Source organism: Heloderma suspectum, chromosome 7 (genome assembly GCF_057233095.1).
Source record: "Heloderma suspectum isolate Gila_16-S chromosome 7, 16-S_ref, whole genome shotgun sequence".
Taxonomy (NCBI): Eukaryota; Metazoa; Chordata; class Lepidosauria; order Squamata; family Helodermatidae; genus Heloderma; species Heloderma suspectum.
This window is the reverse complement of record NC_139464.1, coordinates 59,807,061-59,826,842: the sequence shown is the minus strand read 5'-3', so window position 1 is coordinate 59,826,842 and position 19,782 is coordinate 59,807,061. Positions and strand designations below refer to the sequence as shown.

The 19,782-nt window shown below is 42.9% G+C and overlaps 1 pseudogene; it reads left to right on the top strand.

Moving 5' to 3' along the window:
- Positions 1–18,870: 18,870 nt before the first annotated feature.
- Positions 18,871–19,525, top strand: LOC146339853 (NADH dehydrogenase [ubiquinone] 1 alpha subcomplex subunit 13 pseudogene; annotated as a pseudogene).
- Positions 19,526–19,782: the final 257 nt, after the last annotated feature.

Here is a 19,782-nt window from a genome sequence, read left to right as displayed (position 1 = left end):
AGGGCTCCTTCACACTGAGCTTTTATCTTGTGATTGAGATTGCTCCTTCACAGAAGTTTGTGGGCTCTTTTACATGATGCAGTGATCATTCAAGGCATCTCCTGCTCTAAATGCCCTTTGTTCCGTTTTAAAATAGATCACAGATAATGAGCTATCAAATTACCCCATTGTGTTCTGCTTCAGTTTCCTCCATGAAAAGGGAAAATGCAGAAAGAAGAGGAGTGAGATCAATGAAAGGTAATGGAAGACTCAGATATGGGGAGAAGGAGGGGGAAGGGGTGGGGGAAAAGGAAGCATGTGAAAAAGGGTGTCGTTGTGATCCCTCATTTAAAACGGAAGCAGAAAGCCCTGTTTTAAATGCAGGATTTTAGGCTGATGTAGAGATGCCCTAAGTGGCTGCTTTCCATTAAAAATAAGAAGAAACTATTGGGAGTGAAAAAGACTGTGTGTGATTAATAACATGTGCAGTTTGAGCCTCAATTTGATCTCAGTTGTCACCTCACTGCTAGAAATAGCCTGTAGAAAAGAAGTTTTGTAATCAAGTGGTTTGCTTTTCTTAACTGGCTCTGAAAGGATCCACCCAGTATGTAAAGATCAAAAGAGTAGAAAGGAAAGACCAAATGGTGTCTGTTTGTCCATGCATTTAATACAAAATAACCTTTGCTCCCACTAAATATAGCCCTTCTTTCAAAAGATTTATCAAATGATTCATTTGTTATCTACTGTGAGTTTAAGTGGATGCATCTGGAGCACATTATTAAGGAGAAAACCCAGTGATGTGCTCTGCTGACTGTCCTTCTCTTGTTCCCTGTTGTTTTCTGTAAGGTCACAACAATTTGTATACACAGAGACATAAGCAGACCGATCAGTTGTGTATATTGCTACCTGAATACAATCCAGTATATTGGTTCAATATGAAAGGTTTATAATATGCAAAATGCAAATCATAAGAGAGAGAGAGGAAGTGTAAATCATGCTCACAATTGTTCAGTTATAACGTTTTAAGTATAGACACACTGTAATGAACACAGCGCTATCAAATCTTCACATGCTTTTTGTAATCGAGACAACAACCCTTGCATACCAGTTGTTGTTGTTCAGTCGTTCAGTCGTGTCCGACTCTTCATGACCCCATGGACCATAGCACGCCAGGCCTTCCTGTCCTGCGCTCTCTCCCGGAGTGTGCTCAAGTTCATATTCATTGCATCGGTGATGCTATCTAGCCATCTCATCCTCTGCCGTCCCCTTCTCCTTTTGCCTTCAGTCTTTCCCAGCATCAGGGTCTTTTCCAGAGAGTTTTCTCTTCACATTAGGTGGCCAAAATATTTGAGCTTCAGCTTCAGTATCTGTCCTTCTAATGAGCACTCAGGGTTGATTTCCTGTAGGATTGACTGTTTTGACCTCCTTGCAGTCCAGGGAACTCGTAAGAGTCTTCTCCAGCACCACAGTTCGAAAGCATCAATTCTTCGGCGCTCAGCCTTCCTTATAGTCCAGCTCTCACAGCCATATCTTACTACTGGGAAAACCATAGCTTCGATTAGACGGACCTTTGTTGGCAAGGTGATGTCTCTGCTTCTTACTATGCTGTCTAGGTTTGCCATAGCTTTCCTCCCAAGGAGCAAGCATCTTTTAATTTCATGGCTACAGTCACCATCTGCGGTGATCTTGGAGCCCAAGAAAGTAAAATCTGTCACTGCTTCCATTTCTTCCCCTTCTATATGCCAGGAAGTGATAGGGCCAGATGCCATGATCTTAGTTTTCTTAATGTTGAGTTTCAAACCAGCTTTTGCACTCTCCTCTTTCACCCTCAACAAGAGGCTCTTTAGATCCTCTTCACTTTCTGCCATTAGGGTGGTATCGTCTGCATATCGGAGGTTGTTGATAATTCTCCCGGCAATCTTAATTCCGACCTGTGTGATTCATCCAACCCCGCATTTCTCATGATGTACTCTGCATATAAGTTAAATAAGCAGGGTGACAATATGCAGCCTTGTCGTACTCCTTTCCCAATTTTGAACCACTCAGTTGTTCCATGTCTGGTTCTTACTGTTGCTTCTTGACCCTCGTACAGGTTTCTCAGGAGACAGGTAAGGTGGTCTGGTATTCCCATCTCTTTAAGAATTCACCACAGTTTGTTGTGATCCACACAATCAAAGGCTTTAGCGTAGTCAATGAAGCAGAAATAGACGTTTTTCTGGAATTCTCTTGCTTTCTCCATGATGCAGTGAATGTTGGCGATTTGATCTCTAGTTCCTCTACCTCTTGGAAACCCAGCTTGTACTTCCGGTAGTTCTCGGTTTGCATACTGCTGAAGCCTAGCTTGTAGGATTTTGAGCATCTCCTTGCTGGCATGTGAAATGAGCGCAATTGTGCAGTAGTTTGAACACTCTTTGGCATTGCCCTTCTTTGGAATTGGAATGTAAACTGACCTTTTCCAGTCTTGTGGCCACTGCTGAGTATTCCAAATTTGTTGGCATATTGAGTGCAGCACTTTAACAGCATCATCTTTTAGGATTTTAAATAGCTCAGCTGGAATACTGTCATCTCCGCTAGCTTTGTTGTTACTAATGCTTCCTAAGGCCCACTTGACTTCACTCTCGAGGATGTCCGGATCAAGTGCAGTGACCACACTATCATGGCTATCAGGGACATTCAGATCTTTCCTGTATAGTTCTTCTGTGTATTCTTTCCACCTCTTCTTAATCTCATCTGCTTCTGTTAGGTCCCTGCCTTCTTTGTGCTTTATCATTCCCGTCTTTGCACAAAACGTTCCCTTGAGATCTCCAATTTTCTTGAAGAGATCTCTAGTCTCTCCCATTCTGTTGTTTTCCCCGATTTCTTTGCATTGTTCATTTAAGAAGGCCTTCTTGTCTCTCCTTGCTATTCTCTGGAACTCTGCATTCAGTTGGATATATCTTCCCCTTTCTCCCTTGCTTTTCGCTTCCCTGCTTTCGTGAGCTACTTGTAAAGCCTCATCAGACAGCCACTTGGCTTTCTTGCATTTCTTTTTCTTTGGGATGGATTTCGTTGCTGCCTCCTGAACAATGTTACGGACCTCCATCCATAGTTCCCCAGGTACTCTGTCTATCAGGTCTAATCCCTGAAATCTATTCCTCACCTCCACTGTATATTCATAAGGGATATGATTTAGGTCATACCTGAATGGTTTAGTGGTTTTCCCTACGTTCTTCAATTTCAGCCGAAATTTTGCAAGAAGCAGCTCATGATCTGAGCCACAGACAGCTCCAGGTCTTGTTTTTACTGACTGTATGGAGCTTCTCCATCTTTGGCTGCAAAGGACATAATCAATCTGATTTTGATATTGACCATCTGGTGATGTCCATGTGTAGAGCCGTCTCTTGTGCTGTTGGAAAAGAGTGTTTGCTATGATCAGCGTGTTCTCTTGGCAAAACTCTATTAGCTTTTGTCCTGCTTCATTTTGTACACCAAGGCCATGCCTGCCTGTTATCCCAGTGATTTCTTGACTTCCTACTTTAGCATTCCAATCCCCAATGATGAAGAGGACATCTTTTTTTGGTGTTAGTTCTAAAGGTGTTGTAGGTCTTCATAGAACCCATCAACCTCAGCTTCTTCGGCCTCAGTGGTTGGGGCATAGACTTGAATTACTGTGATGTTGACTGGTTTGCCTTGGATTCGTACTGAGATCATTCAGTCATTTTTAAGATTGTACCCCAGTACTGCTTTTCCCACCCTTTTGTTGACTATGAGTGCTACTCCATTTCTTCTAAGGGATTCTTGCCCACAATAGTAGATATGATGGTCACCTGAATTAAATTCGCCCATGCCTGTCCATTTTAGTTCGCTGATTCCCAAGATGTCGATGTTCAATCTTGTCATCTCATGTTTGACCACCTCCAGCTTACCTTGATTCATTGATCTGACATTCCAGGTTCCTAAACAATATTGTTCTTTACAGCATCGGATTTTCTTTTCACCACCAGACACATCCACAGCTGAGTGTCCTTTCGGCTTTGGCCCAGCTGCTTCATTCTTTCTGGCGCTACTTGGAAATACCCTCTGCTCTTCCCCAGTAGTATATTGGACACCTTCCGACCTGAGGGTCTCATCTTCCAGCGTCATATCTTTTAGCCGTGTGATACGTTCCATGGGGTTTTCTTGGCAAGAATACTGGAGTGGGTTGCCATTTCCTTCTCTAGTGGACCACATTTTGTCAGAACTCTCTGCTATGACCTTTCCGTCTTGGGTGGCCCTGCACGGCATAGCTTATGGCTTCCCTGAGTTACGCAAGCCCCTTCGCCACAACAAGGCAGTGATCCATAAAGGGGTGCATACCAGTACTGTGGGACAAAGGAACATGATCATGCATCAGCCTTGGTTAAGCAAAGTAGGTCTGGGTCCGGTCAGTGTCTACATAGAGACCTCTTGGGAAGCCTGGATATACCACAGCACCTTGAGCTCCATGATGGATCAAAGGCGGGAAATAGATATAGATATGGAAGCTGTATATATCAAACCCTGTAAGGTAGCTGAAATATGATGGTTTGCCTAAGACTACCTAACAAGTGCATGGCCCAGGTCAGATTTGACAGGATACCAGAATGGGAGTTTACTGTTTATTGGGAAACGGAAAAAAAAAAAACACTAATAAACTGTTAATAACAATATACAGAAAGAGAGAGAGAGAGAGGAAATATGCATTTTGCAACGTGAAATACACAATGAGCACACTATGGTGTCAAGCAGCAGAGATATATATTTTCTGTAGTGGCACAAAACACTTCCGAAGTGTTTATGTGTCATAAATATATTCTTCACATATTATCCTAGGCCTTGGGGAGAGGATAGATTTTAACCAAGCATAACCTGACAGTCTCAATAGTCACTACCTTACTGTTAGCCCACATTCTCAGGGGAAGCCCTAGCATTAGGCAGAGTACAGAGGCCGCTTCAGGTAGTAGATGCTGGGGGCCAGAAAACACTGGCAAGGTGTTGGAGAACAGACCTGTTTGTGCCATGTGGCCTGCCCTATGCCCCCGAAACTCACCTGCTGCCCTCAGGTGCAATAAAGGACATGGTCTCCTCATCTGTATTGAAATAAGATTCAACTGCCCATCCAGTTGGGTTTTGTACATGGAAAGGGGAAAGGGCACTATCTTGTCCTTCACTTCAGACAGCAAAACTTGCCCAGCCCTATATATTCTCTGTGTAAGGAGAGCACAACTTTTCAGGGAGTCGCAGGCCACATTCCCTTGGTGAAAGGCAGTCAGGAGCTACATACTTTTTCTCCCCTTCATCCCTTCATCATTCATTCATTCATTCATTCATTCTCTCTCTCTCTCTCTCACACACACACACATGCACAGACATGCTCATCCATCATCTCAGGGAGGGATAGCAACACAGTTTGAAACACACGCAAACACAGATAAAACACACACATACAGATAAAGCATCAAAAGGTCCACCGACACTTCCTGCCCACATGCAAACCTGCCAGCCGACCTGCCCCCAGCCTGGAAGCCAGCCTGTCTTTTCCTCTCCTACTTCCCTCCCTCTATTAATTTTCCATCCTTCCTGGCTGGCAGGCAGATGCATGTGCAAGCTGGGAGGTCAAACAATAGAGCATGACATCAAGAGTGTCTTTCCAAACAGCCACTCTAGCCAGCACACTGTGGTTTGGGTCACACATGCTATCTGCCTGCCAGTTGACCTCCCTGCCGCCCCCCGCCAGTGTTGCTGTTCTTGTTCTCTTGTGGTGGCAGGGCAGATGAGGGGTGTTAGGAGCCATACAGAGGAAGGGTAAAGCTCACATGAGGGCTAGAGTTGCCCACCTCTGCTCTCCATAAAGCTGTCAACTCTGCCACTGAACCAAAAGAAATGCCTATCAGTGTATATCAGTCTAATACTTGGTTTTATCACATTCACTACACCTGATTCAGAATTGCTCCATTCTCTTTGCTCTTTCAGAACAGATGAACGTAAAGAGTGTGATATTGCATGGCCTCTACTACAAAATGAAACACTGACAAATCCAAACTGTACGTTTCTAGATTGTTCCATACGAACTAATCATAATAACCTTTGCCACCATTCTTGGCTTCTTCCACAGGACTGAAAAATATTGATGGTTTACAGCCTAGAAGTATTTACAGCCAAACTATCACACCATAAATGATGGTACATAGTCTTCAAACGTATTAATGCATGAAAAAAAAAAAATTTCAGATGACATATTTTTTTTTATCCCTACCAGACAGGATGTTCAACATAGATTTAATCATGCTTAAAGCATCTAATCCTTGAGGGTGTGGGAGTAAAAATGGTTGTATGATTATCTCAGATGTTTAGATTTCTTTGGTCTTTTATGCCTGGGACCACCCCTCACTTTTTTTTTCACAGTATGTTTTAAAGACATTTTTGTAGATTTAAAAATTTTGCTTCTTAAAATGTTACATGGCTAGCTTTGACTGTACTTCCAGAATTATGTCAAAGTGTTGTTGTTTTTGTATCAGAAACAATACATAGTTTGACAAGCTTTGAGGTGAATTCTGCTTTGAGTTCAGACATTTGATCTGAAGGGCTTGATTGATTTCCTGTTCCTGTTTTTTGGCTTCTTTGCAACATCTGAAATGAAGGTTCTGAATATTTCCCACATGTGAGAATTGTGTGAGCTTGTATTTGGATGCAACAAGAAAGCATGAACGACTCAAGCAGAAACTACATGTAAAGTGAGAGATTGAGACAGGAGAACTCCAGATTATTTTTGTTGGGGTTTTGCTTGTGTTTTTTTTTTTACTTTAAAGTGGCCATAGGTCAGGGGAGGCACTTCAAATCTGATCCCACACCATTTTCCCCATCTAAACTGCCCTTCCCCACACCTCCCAGTATTTTTTTTAATAGCTTTATATTCCACTGCTAATAGCAAATCACAGAGCAGTTTACAAACAAAAAGTAACAAGACGGAACACAAGAACTAATAAGTCAATACTATGAAACCCTAAAAATTCATCAAAACCAAACCAAGCAAGATAATACATAGAAAATAATGTTCAGCAAACAAAATACTCAGATTTTATTTATTTATTTCAATAAGTTTCAGTGGCAATTGCTAGGGAATGATAAAGGCTTTCACTTCCACACCCTCCCACAACTATCCCTAGATCTTAGCTAGCAGGAAGTGGAAGTTTAAACCTCTCCATCCCTGTGTGGCGTGAGATGTGTGTGTGTGTGTGTGTGTGTATGTGCATACGCCCCAACTGACACTACATGTGGGCTTTCAGGGCTGAAAAGTTTGTGCACACCTGTTCTAGATGAAAGGCATAGAATAAACAGACAAGGGAATTTATTTAAAGGATTACATAAATATGTTATTGTTTATTTAAACTTATTTTCTGATTAGGATGTTCAGTTATATAAAAGGTTAGATGTTATCAATTGGTTTTAATGGCTACTTTCAAGCAAAGCCCACTGATTTTCCCCTGAAGCCTAAAAAAAAGAAAAAAAAACACAGGCTTTTAAATTTGTGATATAGCCATTACTGTTTAAAGAATGAGAGCATCTTGTTAGAATACAAAAACTTCTGGTTAAAAAACAAAACAACAACAACCATGGTATCTGGTGGCTCCTTCTCCCCCAAAACAACTGGTAACATTCCAAAGCCCACCCAGTTAATTAGCTTCTTCCCATCCAAGTTCCTCCTGGTTTTCAGGGGATTTTGAGATCATTATTGCACTGCAGTGCAATCCTATATGTATCTACTCAGAAGTAAATCCCATTGAATTCAATGGGGCCTACTCTCAAGTAAGTGGGTAGAGGATTGCAGTCTTAAGGGCTCTAAGGGGTTACTTAGGGACATAGTTATTTTTTTAAACTAGGTATTCAGTTGGAGAGTTTTCACGATTTAAAAATAACAATTCCTATTCAGCTTCTACATTTCTCATGCTAACAATTCTTCGATACAAAAAAACACAGAGGCATAAGGTTATGTAGGTTTTTGTTGATTATCAGGAAATAACTGATATTCTACCTGGTTCATTACAGTCCCCTCCTGTAACTTGGCAGCCCCTCCTAGTGAGGAAGGCTGACTATGCTCTTGTTCATCCTCTTTAGGTTTTCTCCCAGCCATGGGAAAGCTGCTTAACTGCAACTTATTCCCATGCAGCTAGAAGACCATATAAGTGACCCGACCATATGGGGAGAACTCAGTTGTGTCTTTCAGGCAAGCTTGTCTGCTGCTAGTGACCATCTCATGGAAGAACCTCTGAGAAGCTTCCAAGGAACTCCACAGTTTCCTCTTAACACAAATATGAAAACCACTGACTCAGGCTATAATGGAGGCTAGTGGACTGATTTTTTTTTTACAGGGGTAGACTTTGATTCCTTTCTTTGATTCCTATGACTTGTTGTGAGTTATGGATCTGATGTTCTCCAACTATGCCAACCGTTCAATCAGTAACAACATTTTCGACCTATAATGCTAACAGTTAAGAAAAAACAAAGAAACAAACACATGAGATCATCCATCAATGAAATTGTGTTCAACTTTTGGGGCCTGCACATTTATCCATATTGTGTAGGCCCCAAAAAAACTTCTGCTCCTTTTCATCATTACTGACAGAGGCCATCATTAGGGCAAAAACTGATTTCTTATGTAATTAGGATTTAACCAGTTTTACCCTTTCACAAAGAAAGAAATATTTTGAGTGTGGTCTGGCAAAGAATGAGTAGACAGCATGCAAGAATAATGTTCATTCCTGCCTGGCACAATATATTCAATGGAAGTGAGCCATTTCATTTTGCAGTTGTTGCTTTCATTTTATACAAGCATGGATGGACTTCATCTGTACCCATATTTTTAAGATTTCCACAGAAGTAATTTGAATTCCCTCAACTTTAATGAAAAGCACTTGGATCAGTAGAGTGTTGACTTTGATACTGGCACTTTTGTTTGTGATGAGTTCGGAGTGTCTGGAGGAAATGTAGCACCCTTTGGCTGTTCCAGAGTGAAATGTGCATGGCCATTTCAAAACATGATTGCCTACAGTGTATCAAAAATTGCAATTACTTTCCAAAATATTTTAATTGTTAATTTATTTGTGCTTCAGAAATGGACTATGACACAAAAGTGGCCAACAAGGGGAATTCTGTAGCTTGCAGAGTGTGAGGTGTTGTTCCCTTTGGAATAAAGCAATAAAACAACTTCAGTGAAGTCCACAATAACCTTTCAGGATATGAACAATGGCTTCAGGGGAAAACCCCAAAGGGCTGTGAAAGGTTTGTACCTAATAAAAGCAATACAGAGTTTTAACTCAGTCGAAGTCCAGAGACTTGAATGTGAAATGCAGTTACTTGCAAGCAAGCAGCTTGCTTCCGATCAAGTACCGTTTACATTTCCAGCCTTTTGCCCTAACTCCAGTCTAGCTGGAAGTGCGTCCAACTGATTTCAATGCAGGTTACTTATAGGTAATGGATGGCTGATACTCAGAAAGATTATTTGGGCAAGCAAATGGAAACAAAGGTATTGAAAAACTTCCCAGTACTCAACATCTCCTGTAACTGCTTTGTTGTGCATGTGTAAAGGAATGGATAGATCACCGCAGTGTACTGAAATGAAAGAGGAAATCCTTCTGGGAAGGGGAGCTCTGATTTGTACATCTGGAACAAATAAATAGCTAGAGACAGGCTACAACACTCCATAAGCATATAAGAGATACTGATCACACACCTGGGCTTTTGTCCTCCCTTTTGTCTTCCATACCACCACAAAGTGGCAGTTTTGGAACTCCAGCTAAACTTGTGGGGGGGAAATGGTTTAGCACATGGATCTAGTAAGCTTGCTTTTGTGTTGCAGCCATTCATCCTTATCCAGTGATTTCCAATTTGTTCCAGCTGTGTGCCACTGCTACACAGGGTGCTCCCTTGTTCAGAATGATTTGCACATTCATTTCAATAGTGAGCAGATCCATTGTTTGAATTTTGTTGCATGCACATGTTGGGTCCCTCTGTTGAAATAAATAGAGAGTCTTATATGGCACCACAACATACATGGAAATCTGGATCAGAATGATTTCATTCCTCATGGATGTGCTACTTTATCATTAACTTCTAGATCCTTTAGACTTTGTAGAAAATAGAATATTTACAGCTCACAAGAGGATAATATTGCTGTTGTGAGATCAGCATTTCTAGTATATTAGTTCTGAATCTCTTGGGACTTACTAAGTCTGTATGATTTGTTTTGTATTCATCAGTGATTGTATATTTCAATGTGGAATAAAATGAAGCGCTTTTCTAATATTCTTCCTTGAAAACAATTCACTTCTCATCCATGGAAAAAGTTATGCATTCAATACCACATTACAATAAAAGCACATAAAGATTGAAGTGAAAATGTAGAGCAAAAATTGAGCTTTTTTCCAATATGCACCATTGGCAATGATAGCTGTATGTCTGTACTTCATATATTAATTATTTGAAGTTCCTTCCAATCCATCAGTAAGTACAAACATTAACCAACTGAAGGCTGTTTCATACATTATGGTTCCAGTGTACCAGAACTGGGAAGCTCATGTCTTCAAGTAATTATCATGTGAAGCACTCATAACTGACAATGGTGAATTCAATGAATGTGATGATGAGGAAAGTTGCAAGACAAAAATATAAATGGCTATAGTGTGTTGACAAAGACTTGTGTATTTTTGTACTGGATAGTAGGAAAAATTAGTAATTTGTAGTCAGTCTAGTAGAAATGCAACATGAAAAGGGCCAGGAGCCAACTCAGGTTATGAAGCAATATTTCTACATTTTCTCAAAGTGTCTATTATGAACATGATCAGTTAGATTTCACAGTTTCACACTTGCATGTTTTTACACTTTGATATTTTTTTCTCTAGAAGCAGTTCAATATTAAATTTTCCTATTTTTTAATTAATTTTACTTCCCATGTTCAGCTTCTCCCATGAGGATGCAGAGTTGAATGATAACCACCTAACAACAGAAGCATTACCATGGATGGAAATCAGTGCTGCCATTCTGCTTTTGGAGTGGCTTTTGATTCTGCAGATGCTTCCACTAATGGAAGAAGGGGTGGGCTTTTTTGCCAATTTCCCTTCCCCCCTGCAGCTCCTTCCTCTCCAAAAAAAATACATTCAAGAAGGTTGGGAGACTCTCCAAAATGCTATGGAACAGGAATGAACAGATCTGTCAATTTTGTTTTTCCCCAGTTTCTCATTTTTCCAGTCTTAAGCTCAGTTCATCTATATAAGTTTGCATGAAAATTCGTAACATTTTCGTGCACATCTCTCCTAATACATGCATCTACATGCATTTCTCCGTTATATACACATGTTTGCAAGCAAATTTCCTAATACAATGCATTTTAAGCATTATTTTCCCTAATATATACATCTATGGGCAGTATCCAACAGTGTAATTCCTCAAACTCAGAGTGCTAGCGGAGCTCCACTGAATCTTTCTGTTGTACAAGTGGTTGCCCATTATGTTTGCACAACTAGTTGCTCAAACAGTTGCACAACCAGTACCAGTTGCACAATGCATTGCACAAGAGCAACATGTTGCGAAAGCATAATGTACAACAGTGTTGTGCAATCACTTGCACAGAGAGGGTTCAGAGGAGGGCAACAAAGATGATCAGGGGACTGGAAACAAAGCCCTATGAGGAGAGACTGAAAGAACTGGGCATGTTTAGCCTTGAGAAGAGAAGACTGAGGGGAGATATGACAGTGCTCTTCAAGTACTTGAAAGACTGTCACAGAGAGGAAGGCCAGGATCTCTTCTTGATCATCCCAGCGTGCAGGACATGGAATAACGGGCTGAAGTTACAAGAAGTGAGATTCCAGCTGAACATCAGGAAAAACCTCCTGACAGCAATACGACAATGGAACCAATTACCTAGGGAGGAAGTGGGTTCTCCCACACTGGAGGCATTCAAGATGACGCTGGACAGCCATCTGTCAGGGATGGTCTGACTTGGATTCCTGCACTGAGCAGGGGGTTGGACTTGATGGCCTTGTAGGCCCTTTCCAACCCTACTATTCTATGATTCTATGAAACGTAACTTTAGTTGGATTCTTCTCTTGCACATAGTTCAGAATCTAGTTTCCACTAGTGCAACATCGTTTGCGCTAACAGAATGACACAGTTGGATACTGCCCACTGTATACATTCTTTTGATTGGAGAACTCCATTGCAAAATTCAGAGAAATGAGAATTCTGAGGGATAATTGAGTTTCGGTTTGCATAATGTTTTGAAGTGTGAAATTATGTAGGTTAGCATTAAAATTGTTCACTTGTCCAATTAAAATGCAAACTGAACAAACTTCTCCCCCATTTCTAGTGTGGAAGTGGTCTGGGGGGCTATAACTGGAAGAGGGAATTGTTGAAAATCACGCCACTCTTCTTATGCTAGCGAAGGCATCTACTAGAGCAATAGTCCCTGCACAGGCAGAATGGCACCACTGGATCTCATTATACCCTATTTGTATTTGTATTGTTTTTCTCCCTCACTAATGATCATTTTCATGCAAATGCTTCTCCTGTATTTGCATGGAAGATCCCCTCACCAAGCAGCTTCCTAAGCAGATGTTTGTGACAGATAGAGCTACATAACACTAGCAAGGTAAATTGTAAAACAACATGAACCTATGTGTAACAACCTAAAAAACTGGCACTATTGGGAACATAATAATTCTTCTGCACAGTTTTAATTTGTATTATTTGTGGATATCACAGTATATATGAGGAAGATTGATCAGAATTACTCTGGGGGGGGGGGTGAGCAAAACATGTCAGAAGCACTTTCCTGTTGAAAAAGGAACATAACCAGCATGTTTCTGGAAAACCAACTGCATGCACCAGTAGGCTAAAATTACATTATTTCAGGACATAGCTTAGGCATACCCAGAACGACCTGCCATTTTCTTCAGTGGTATTCAGCATTCCACTCTGTCCCCAGGCTCTATGCCTACCACCGGGGGCACTGTACAGAAAGATGTGCACTTCAGGTGGACCTTGCTTCTAGTCAAACACCAAAAAATATGTCTGACCTTTGGCCATAGAGGCTGCTCATTTTTAATGGCTACCTAGCCACTATTGAGAGAGAAGAGAAAATCTCAGTGTGCAGTAGATAGGCTTTTGTACTGACTAGAACATGGAAGGATTGGCTTGAAGTTCATTGGTGGATGGCTTACACTTCAGCTGCATGATGAAATGTCAAACTTCATCAATAGAACTAGCCAATTAATTCTATTGCGCAATTGTCCAATTACTGAGGTTTGCCCAGAGAAGCAGTTTTAAAGGATACATATATTAATGTAGAGAGAACTGTGTAATGCCCCATAGCCTGTATATGCCTGAATGGCTTGCAAAGACATAAAAGTTCAGTAAACTAGGGATGCTGGAGAAATTCGAGATGGATTAAAATAAGCTCAGATTTCTAAGAATCTGACCTGTGGAATCTGCTGCGGAGCGACCCCCTCAGGCCGTGTGGAATCCATGGGCTTTCAGGTGATTTTATTTTACTTTTCCGAAATGTACGCATATAAATCTGTAGAAAACTATGTAAGTTTCTGCTGAGGAAACGTTGAATGGAATGGGGGGACAATACGCTAAATGTTACGTACTGAGGTAAATTGTGTAAATATTTACATAAATATTTACGTAAATACTTATGTAATTACTTCCGTACTTTTCTGTATGACGGGAAAAAAATCACATCCATCTGTGGGCGGATGATGGAACGAAAGGCTCCTGACAATCCGCAAAACACAGATGGAGCAGATTTTAAACTGTCAGTACATCCCTACAGTAAACACAAATGCTAAGGCTTTTTATGGACCCCCGCCCCCGTCCCCAATCTGACTCAGAAGCCGCTTCGGGGCTTCCGAGGCGGGCCCGATTCAGCTTGGGCTGATTTTGGTGGGGCAGGCACTTTGATTTATGAAGCTGAAGTGGGATTCAGACATCCGAATCCTGCTTCAGCTCCCCCAACACACCACCCAGCCCCATCAACATGATGCCCAGGCCCCAGCTCCTTACCTGGGCCTTTGTTCTGTGGGGGAGCCACCACCACCGGGGGAGCCGCCACTGCAGCTGGGGAAGGCGTGGCTAGGGAAACTGCTGTCCACAGCAGCCCACCAACTGTTGACAGGCACAAGGGCAGGAGTCACCCTCCAATTGCGCTCTCTCCCTGCCTTGGAAAGAGGGGAGGGTGCCCAGTTGGAGGCCGACTCCTACCAATGAGGGTGGGCTGCTGCCCCTGCTGCTGCCAGCTCCTAGGCCCTCTGGACATGTGTCAGCAGTTGTCTTGTTCCGGGGAATGGGGGGAGCCATTTTTCCCTGGTTTTGCACCATGGCTGTGCCCGCAAGTGGCAGATCCATGATTTTTCTGGTTCAGTCCATGGAGGCAGATGTGCTCTGTGATATGTTGGTGGTTTTTGCTCTGCAAAAATCACATGAAATCAGGAGGTCCATGCCAAGGATCCAAGTTTTTCCACCGTGGCTGTGCCTGCAAGTGGCAGATCTGTCATTAGTCTGGTTCAGTCCATGGAAGCAGATGTGCTCTGTGATATCATGGTGGTTTTGTGGATCTCCTCTTTAAAAATCATATGAAATCATGAGGATCCCTTTTTGATTTTCTGAATCCTCATTTTACCCAGTCCCCATAGCATGCATTTTCTTCTCGGCTTCATTCTGACAAAGAAGAGTGGGAAGGGTTAAGGCTTCCTCTGCCATGCCTGGCAGAGACTGGGGCAATTGCTTCCAGCGGCCAGAGCAGAGGCAGGATAGGACTGGAGCGGATAGAGAAATGCCATGGAGCTTCCCTCTCAGCTCCCATCCCGCTGCTGCTGCCACTGCTGCTGCTGCCACTACCACTGTCACCATCATTGCATACAATGGCAGCTTGCCAGGGAAGTGAGAGGCTGCCCCCGGGGTACGTGCACCTAGGAATGTACAAAACACTTACCTGGCTCTGCGCTGGGCAATCCGTGGTGGGGGGTAGGTGCTCCATCCCTCCCCCCAGAATCTTCCCTGACTGGCTCCGCTCTGCGGCAGCTCCGCAGAGCCACCGGCCGGGGCCACCCGCAGCCGGACATCCGGCCGCTGGGCTGCACAGGGACATAAATGGAGGCCACCATAGCCACCGCCATTTGGATCCATGTCTTTAGCCGTGATAGGCTATGTATATATTTACATAGCCTATAACGGCAAAAGACAGGGGCGCAAATGGCGGCGGCTACGGCGGCCGCCATTTGCGTTCCTTCCTATTGCCGTGATAGGCTACTTATATATTTACATAGCCTATCATGGCCTCTGCAGGGACACAAATGGCATCCCTGCGTTAGCCGTGATAGGCTACGTAAATACTTATGTAGCCTATCACGGCCATTTAAAAGAGGCGAATGGTGGCCGCAGATGTGGCTGCCATTCGAGGAGCACCAGAACGGCCAACAAAGTAGGCTCTGTTCCGGGCCCATTTCGTGGGGTGGTGGGGTGGGTGGCTTTGTTTCGACATGGATTCCGGGGGGCTGAATGCACTGGCATTCGGCCTCCCTGGAATCCATGGCGAAATTCTCCAATATCCCTACATTCACCCCAATTTGGAGACCACTGCTCTAACCAAACAACATTCAGACAGTCTTCTCCTCTCCAGTAACACCACCTCTCTCACAATGAGCAAACAGAGGCTGACTCACAGCAAAGCTCCCTCCCTCCTCCTCCTCCTCCTCCTCCTCCTCCTCCCCCCTCTCCTTTCCCCTTCCCCTTTCCCCTTCCCCTGCCTCTCCCAGTGGCTGGATCTCTCTCAAATTGATACATTTGTTGCCTCCACATCCTCTCACCTTCCCCCCTCCTCCTCCTCCCCTTTCTGCCCCTCCGCATGATCTTTCAGAAGTGGATATATTTTGGGGATATATTTTCCCCAAATATATATATATTGAGAGAGAGAGAGAGAGAGAGAGAGAGAGAGAGAGAGAGAGAGAGAATATATTGATATATTTTCTGGGCTACTCAGAAGGCATAAGAAGAGCTCCGAATATACAAGGCGGATGAGGTGCTTCATAGAGGAGCTGCTTTGCTTCAGGGCACCTCGGTGCTGGTCTGATCCACTTCATATCATGATGAGGTACCTCCAAATCAGCCCGCTCGACCTTGTTACTTGGGCTTCGTACCGGGGCAGTGCACAGCCCTAACACACACTATAGGGTTTGTGTCAAACATGATCAGGGCTGGTCCTACCCTACCATTAGGCAAAGTGAGGTGGTTGCCTCAGGCAGCAGATGCTGGGAGGCAGCAGCAAGATGTTGAAGGAGAAAACTGTGTGTCATGCAGCCTGCCTTATGACCTAAGCTAGCCCGCCATCTTCAGATGCAGTAGAGGACACTGCCCAATCATCACTGTTGAAGAAAGATTCAGCTGCCAGCCCCACTGGTTTTTGTACATGGAATGGGCTGCTGCTGGTGGTGGTGGTGGTGGTGGTGCCATCTTCACCTCAGGCAGCAAATGTCTTGGGCCAGCCCTGAAAAAATTATAAGGCTGTACAAAATATCTCCTGGAATAGGTGATTTTTGCCCCCCAATATGTGACTGACTACCATACTATTTTCTTACCATTTATGTTCATTATCTGAGCATTATTCAAAACTGAATATATCTGTTTAAATAATTGAATGAAGTGGTCTGTAATGTAACAGATGCTGTTCTTGTCATTATCTTCATATCGAAAATAGCTGGAGGTATGTGGCTTTTTCCAAATGCATACTTTATTGGATAGCTTACAAAAGCACCCCATAAACATTATACATATTTCTTTTGCATTTAGAAAATCATGCAGATATAATGAAATGCTTCTTAACTATTGTCACATTGCCTTTGGAGCTTTATACTTCCTTCAGAATTGTGCTATGCCTAAGTTACATGCTTAACCAAGTACAGCTAGAATAACAATATAGAGCAGATTAATTTATTGTTACCACACAAGAACTGGAAATAGCCTCCTGGCAATGCATTTATGCTATCTCTTGTGATTAATAAAACATTCATGTAATAACATGTTGATTTAACTGCACAAATGTCACTGACTGACCCTTCATTTGGGATTCATGGCCCCCTTTCTAGTCATACTGGAGTTCATGATCACAGCAATGCTCAATGTTTCATCCAAGCAATTCTCATAAAAATCAGTCATTTGATGGACACCATGATCCTTTCTAACATGTATAATTTGAAATAAGGTCCATTAAAATCAGTGGACATATTTCTATTCTAACTACATCATTTTGGTCTTAACTGAATGTTATACTTTAAAAATTAAGGACTAGAAAACTTGTAAATCTACAGAGAGCAAAACAGAAGAGCTGAAGGGGCAATGGAAGTTTGTGTCTGCTTCAAGATTAAACTGTGTCATAAAATCACAATAGTATTTAGCATGTCAAATGTTGATGCATAATTTAGAGTGTAATCCTATGCATGTCTACTACTCAGCACAGAGACAGTGCAATTGAGCTCATCGGGGTTTACTCCCAGGTAAGTCAGTATAGCACTGCAATCTCCACACACCTTTAAAATTATTATTATTATTATTATTATTATTATTATTATTATTATTTAGCAATACCATGGTGGGAGACTGATAGATTTGGTTCAGCTTAAGTAAAGTGCAGTGGGTGTCCATGAGTAAGTCATACCCTGATTAGAGAAGCTATGAACATAAAGAAGAAAAGAACAATGGAAAGTGTTCTCAACCATGAACGTTGCCCATTATTTGTTAACAGCCAGGTATGCATACTTTTGCACAACTGTGGCCCATTGTTCTGCCTCCTTGTATTGGATTCTACATTGATGGCTAAAAAGTTTAAAATGCTTCATTAACTATGTGTCAGCCATGAAATCATCATCGTCATCGTCATCGTTTTTTTCAACATGGTTGAATTTTAGTTGTGCTGCCAACTATTCTGTTAGGATGTTCCATACTTCGTTATTGGTGCCTTTATCCTCCAACTATACAACTGACATGTAGGATTTTTGAGGATCTGGTCAAAGATAGCTTCATTCACTGCACAGTAATAGAAGCGAACCTGACCCTATATGTGGTTCTCATGATGTAATACCCAACAAGAATAGCCTGAGACCAGTGCTCTTACCAATGTGGGAAATCCATCTTCCAGTCATGCTCAGCCATAATTCTGACTGTGTTGTTTTGATGAACAGCAACAACTTGGACCTGGAACAAAATGCTGCAGTGGGGAATGCTTTTATTCAGTGTTCCAGCCAATCAGCTATGCCTTTTTCCAGGATATTCCATTCTATCCCCCCACCCCGATTTACAAACAGTGACCACTGAACATGACCACTCCTCACTGGGCTGTTTTGGGGGGTGGGGGTTGCCCACTTAGGTTTTTTCCCCCCTTAAAGATTTGTCGCACTTCAACAAAACTCAGTTTCCCCAACCATGCTGATACCTTCCTCTTGTTCATGGGTGGTGATGTTTTGGCTACAAAAGGATAGATACTCAGAGAAGGACTTTGCTATAACAACAAAAACAACAACTAATGTGCATGGCATTTTACAGGAACAAATCATTATTCCTTAACATAACCTCATCGGATGAGGTTAAATGGACAGCTGTAATCCCCATCATCTCCAGTTTTAAAAAGAAAAAAAAATATTGATGTAGTAGTAGCAGCTAAAGTGAAAGGCCTCTGCCTGAGACTGTAGAGAGCCATTATCACTGAGAGTAGACAATGCTGTGCTACATGAGCAACCACTTTGTCCCAGTACGAGGCATTCTCTAAGTAAAAAGGATTTTGTGTACGCTGAAAAGTGTCATGCAATTATTAATTACAAAAATGATTAATAATGATGTGTTAATGGACCAACGCTTCATTAGTACACTTGCGGCGGGCGGGCGGGTTGGAGGCTCCGTCACGGCGCTCTGGGGCGGCGCTCGCAAGGCGTCATCAAAGGGGGACGCCCGGAGGCGGAGGAGGGCCCGTCGCGCCGGGAGCGAGCTGCCCGCTCCCAAGATGGCGGCCGGAGCCGGGAAGGTGAAGCAGGACATGCCGCCGCCGGGCGGGTACGGGCCCATTGACTACAAGAGGAACTTGCCCCAGCGGGGGCTCTCGGGCTATAGCCTGTTCGCCATTGGAATTGGGACCCTCATCTATGGCTATTATTCCCTTGTGACATGGAACCGAGAGAGGCGGCGCCTGAACATCGAGGACCTGGAGACGCGAGTGGCCATCTTTCCCCTTCTTATGGCTGAGGATGACCGCAGGATGCTATGCATCTTGCATCAAAATCTCGACAAGGAGGCCAAGATCATGAAGGACATCCCTGGCTGGCAGGTCGGTGAGTCTCTGTTCCACACCACACGCTGGGTGCCCCCCACGCTCGACGAGCTCTTTTACCTGCACCCGCAGAGCGTGCTCGACAACGCTAAATTTGGTTGCCAGTTTTACGTGTGAGCGGCAGCAGGGTTTGTGTGAACCGCCCAGAGAGCTTCGGCTATTGGGCGGTATAGAAATGAAATGAAATGAAAAAAAAAATGAAAAAAAAATGCTTCAGAAGAGCTACTTTTGCCCTTTGCATGCAGGGGTCAATCTTACACACTGACCATAGGCTTCATTAAACTAATTCAATGCAATAACAGGATCCATTGTATTTTTTCAGCTCATCACTTAAGAGTGTTTTAAATTGTTTTCAGGGTGCTCTGCTGAAGGAGTACAAAGAAGATTTAATGGAGGCCAGGATATGGGCCTAATTACTTTTCTGGTGATAAAAATTT